Source organism: Macrobrachium rosenbergii, chromosome 18, assembly GCF_040412425.1.
Source record: "Macrobrachium rosenbergii isolate ZJJX-2024 chromosome 18, ASM4041242v1, whole genome shotgun sequence".
Taxonomy (NCBI): domain Eukaryota; kingdom Metazoa; phylum Arthropoda; class Malacostraca; order Decapoda; family Palaemonidae; genus Macrobrachium; species Macrobrachium rosenbergii.
This window is the reverse complement of record NC_089758.1, coordinates 2,461,448-2,466,733: the sequence shown is the minus strand read 5'-3', so window position 1 is coordinate 2,466,733 and position 5,286 is coordinate 2,461,448.

Genomic DNA, 5,286 nt, shown 5'->3' with positions numbered 1-5,286 from the left:
AACTCATCAATATTTATATATTTTGATAACGAGATTGCGTACCAACAGAGCAGCTCCTTTTTGGCTCGGGGGTTAGGTCCTCTCATTTGCATCGTTTTCTGTTTAATGTCTTTAGATATTCTATGAAGCTGATTTTAATGATAGGTTGGTGGAATAGAAGTACTTACGGTTTGTTAGATATGAATTATTGCGGTGTCTATACGTATGGCCCAGGCTGGTGGAATAGAAGTACTTACGGTTTGGTAGATATGAATTATTGGGGTGTTTATACGTATGGCCCTTCTCTAAGCTTTGTTATTGAATTACATTAATTCGAATTGCATGCACATCAGTTATCTTTTATAACATCCACTGATTATTGTTCAGTGAACCATTAGTGAATAGAACATCGGAGCTAATTATTAAATGGAAGGAAATGTCTAGGTATCATTGAAAGATTAGAATATTAGGCCAGTATGAAGTTACTTCTTTGGATGTCAATTCATTCCCACCTAGGAATTGGAAAATGCGATGCCTCACAAGTAGAGATGTTTAATAAAATGAGTTTCGAAAAGTCTAGGGCTTCTGCAATCCACTTTACATTACTGGTCTGTCTTTTTGGGAGTTGATATTCATAGGGTGAATGGTACAAATTGTACTTCCCTAATCATTGTATGATTTTATATAAGAATATCATATGACAATGAATGGTGAGACTGAAAAATCATTTGCAGATAAAATAAGTGTATAAAAAGGAATGTAGACGCGCAGAGTGAATAAATAGTTTCGAAGAGGAATCCGTTTTTTATTTAATTCATTTTTTAACGCATTGTATCGAAGTTTTTGAACCTGTTTTTTGTTGTTTAGTCAGTTATTTCAGGATGTATGAAGTAAATCACTCTTTTAGGAAGCAGGTCATACTATTCACACGAAAAAACTGCATACAGCAAAAGAATACAAAAACTCAAGCGTAGAGGTAAACACGAATCTCGTCAGTTCTTCGGCCACCTTGACATTCTTAATGATAAATTTAATTCCAAGAGACAATTTCCTGTTCCAGATGTCATTAAAAGGGGACTATCGCAGGTAACAAACACGTTATGTAGTTATTTCTCCTTCATCCATTTGGGGAATCAGTGTCATCAAATATGAAGCAACCATGACCTTCGCATATAAAATCACACTGGTGCGACTCTTTCCTCTTCTGTCGCTGTTGTGCGTGTGTTCTTATATATGACACAGAAACAAAATTAGGTGACTGAACAAACCGTTCCATAGAGATTTGCCAAGAACTGAAATACCTCATCTTTCAGGAGGCAATCATCCCACTCTAAAGCGGAAAATGGAGCAAGGATTATATATATATATATGTATATATACATATGTATAATTATATGTGTGTGCAGCATGTATTTATGTATGTATATATGTATACATATAAAATATATATATATTATATATATATATATATATATATATATATATATATATATATATATATATATATATATATATATATATATATATATATATATATATATATATATATATGTGTGTGTGTGTGTGTGTGTGTGTGTGTGTGTGTGTGTGTGTGAGTGTATGCGCATGTGTGTGGTCTGAAGAAATGAATAAAGCTCGGTATATTTTATTGTATTCTATTTGAATGATGAAGTTAAGAAAGGCTACTTATACGCAATACTGAGGTTTATATTTAGCTATGGTCTCATTTCTTTTCAGTCAAATAAGGAAATTAGAGCGCTCATGTGTCATTTTAGTTGTTCAGTACCATAAGCTTCAAATTCGCTGCAAAATACCCGTTTGTCAGTAGAAAAGTAATCTTGCATGTGAACCATCTGCATAATGATGCTAAACACAGGAGAGAGAGAGAGAGAGAGAGAGAGAGAGAGAGAGAGAGAGAGAGAGAGAGAGAGAGAGAGAGAGAGAGAGAAATCTTAACATTTAAAAGCTAGAGGAATAACACTTGGAGCAACGTGTATATCTTCAGCCAAAGAAATATGGAATAGCATTTTCAAATTTAAATCTTCGTTTTATACGAAAAGGTAAAGGATTTGCCAATTCTTGAGTCATCCGATCATTTAAAACTGGCTATCCAAGAGTGACGTCTGGAAATTTGGAAAGTAAAAACATATGATTCGCAGTTTATAGAAAATATGTAGTAAATGTAAGAAGAGTCAGTAATCAGTCAACCCATGAGTTAATTTTCCTTTAAATTCCAAGGTCAGAGGGGAAGGCAACCAATTTTCCTTGAAATTCCAAGGCCAGAGGGGAAGGCAACCAATTTTCCTTGAAATTCCAAGAGCCAGAGGAAGGCAACCAATTTTCCTTGAAATTCCAAGGCCAGAGGGGAAGGCAACCAATTTTCCTTGAAATTCCAAGGCCAGAGGAGAAGGCAACCAATTTTCCTTGAAATTCCAAGACCAGAGGGGAAGGCAACCAATTTTCCTTGAAATTCCAAGGCCAGAGGGGAAGGCAACCAATTTTCCTTGAAATTCCAAGGCCAGAGGGGAAGGCAACCAATTTTCCTTGAAATTCCAAGGCCAGAGGGGAAGGCAACCAATTTTCCTTGAAATTCCAAGGCCAGAGGAGAAGGCAACCAATTTTCCTTGAAATTCCAAGGCCAGAGAGGAAGGCAACCAATTTTCCTGAAATTCCAAGACCAGAGGGGAAGGCAACCAATTTTCCTTGAAATTCCAAGACCAGAGGGGAAGGCAACCAATTTTCCTTGAAATTCCAAGGCCAGAGGGGAAGGCAACCAGGGAAGGCAACCAATTTCCCTTGAAATTCCAAGACCAGAGGGGAAGGCAACCAATTTTCCTTGAAATTCCAAGACCAGAGGGGAAGGCAACCAATTTTCCTTGAAATTCCAAGGCCAGAGGGGAAGGCAACCAATTTTCCTTGAAATTCCAAGACCAGAGGGGAAGGCAACCAATTTTCCTTGAAATTCCAAGACCAGAGGGGAAGGCAACCAATTTTCCTTGAAATTCCAAGACCAGAGGGAAGGCAACAATTTTCCTGGAAATTCCAAGGCCAGAGGGGAAGGCAACCAATTTTCCTTGAAATTCCAAGACCAGAGGGGAAGGCAACCAATTTTCCTTGAAATTCCAAGGCCAGAGGGGAAGGCAACCAATTTTCCTTGAAATTCCAAGGCCAGAGGGGAAGGCAACCAATTTTCCTTGAAATTCCAAGGCCAGAGGGGAAGGCAACCAATTTTCCTTGAAATTCCAAGGCCAGAGGGGAAGGCAACCAATTTTCCTTGAAATTCCAAGGCCAGAGGGGAAGGCAACCAATTTTCCTTGAAATTCCAAGGCCAGAGGGGAAGGCAACCAATTTTCCTTGAAATTCCAAGACCAGAGGGGAAGGCAACCAAAATTCCTTGAAATTCCAAGACCAGAGGGGAAGGCAACCAATTTTCTTGAAATTCCTTGAAATTCCAAGACCAGAGGGGAAGGCAACCAATTTTCCTTGAAATTCCAAGGCCAGAGGAGAAGGCAACCAATTTTCCTTGAAATTCCAAGGCCAGAGGGGAAGGCAACCAATTTTCCTTGAAATTCCAAGACCAGAGGAAGGCAACCAATTTTCCTTGAAATTCCAAGGCCAGAGGGGAAGGCAACCAATTTTCCTTAAAATTCCAAGGCCAGAGGGGAAGGCAACCAATTTTCCTTGAAATTCCAAGACCAGAGGGGAAGGCAACCAATTTTCCTGGAAATTCCAAGACCAGAGGGGAAGGCAACCAATTTTTGAAATTCCTTGAAATTTTCCAAGACCAGAGGGGAAGGCAACCAATTTTTCTTGAAATTCCAAGGTCAGAGGGGAAGGCAACCAATTTTCCTTGAAATTCCAAGGCCAGAGGAGAAGGCAACCTTGAATTTTCAAGGCCTTGAAATTCCAAGGCCAGAGGGGAAGGTAACAAATTTTCCCAGAAATTCCAAGGCCAGAGGGGCAGGCAACCAATTTTCCTTGAAATTCCAAGGCCAGAGGGGAAGGCAACCAATTTTCCTTGAAATTCCAAGGCCAGAGGGGAAGGCAACCAATTTTCCTTGAAATTCCAAGACCAGAGGAAAGGCAACCAATTTTCCTTGAAATTCCAAGGCCAGAGAAGAAGGCAACCAATTTTCCTTGAAATTCCAAGACCAGAGGGAAGGCAACCAATTTTCCTTGAAATTCCAAGGCCAGAGGGGAAGGCAACCAATTTTCCTTGAAATTCCAAGACCAGAGGGGAAGGCAACCAATTTTCCTTGAAATTCCAAGACCAGAGGAAGGCAACCAATTTTCCTTGAAATTCCAAGGCCAGAGGAGAAGGCAACCAATTTTCCTTGAAATTCCAAGGCCAGAGAGGAAGGCAACCAATTTTCCTTGAAATTCCAAGGCCAGAGGGGAAGGCAACCAATTTTCCTTGAAATTCCAAGGCCAGAGGGGAAGGCAACCAATTTTCCTGGAAATTCCAAGGCCAGAGGGGAAGGCAACCAATTTTCCTTGAAATTCCAAGGCCAGAGGGGAAGGCAACCAATTTTCCTTGATATTCCAAGGCCAGAGGGGAAGGCAAACCAATTTTTCCTTGAAATTCCAAGGCCAGAGGGGAAGGCAACCAATTTTCCTTGAAATTCCAAGGCCAGAGGGGAAGGCAACCAATTTTCCAGAAGGCCAGAAGGCAACCAATTTTCCTGGAAATTCCAAGAACAGAGGAGAAGGCAACCAATTTTTCCTTGAAATTCCAAGACCAGAGGGGAAGGCAACCAATTTTCCTTGAAATTCCAAGACCAGAGGGGAAGGCAACCAATTTTCCTTGAAATTCCAAGGCCAGAGGGGAAGGCAACCAATTTTCCTTAAAATTCCAAGGCCAGAGGAAGGCAACCAATTTTCCTTGAAATTCCAAGGCCAGAGGGGAAGGCAACCAATTTTCCTGGAAATTCCAAGGCCAGAGGGGAAGGCAGAATTTTCCTGAAATTCCAAGAAGAGGGGAAGGCAATTTTTCCTTGAAATTCCAAGGCCAGAGGGGAAGGCAACCAATTTTCCTTGAAATTCCAAGACCAGAGGGGAAGGCAACCAATTTTCCTTGAAATTCCAAGACCAGAGGGGAAGGCAACCAATTTTCCTTGAAATTCCAAGGCCAGAGGAGAAGGCAACCAATTTTCCTGGAAATTCCAAGGCCAGAGGGGAAGGCAACCAATTTTTTCCTTGAAATTCCAAGGCCAGAGGGGAAGGCAACCAATTTTCCTTGAAATTCCAAGGCCAGAGGGGAAGGCAACCAATTTTCCTTGAAATTCCAAGGCCAGAGGGAAGGCAACC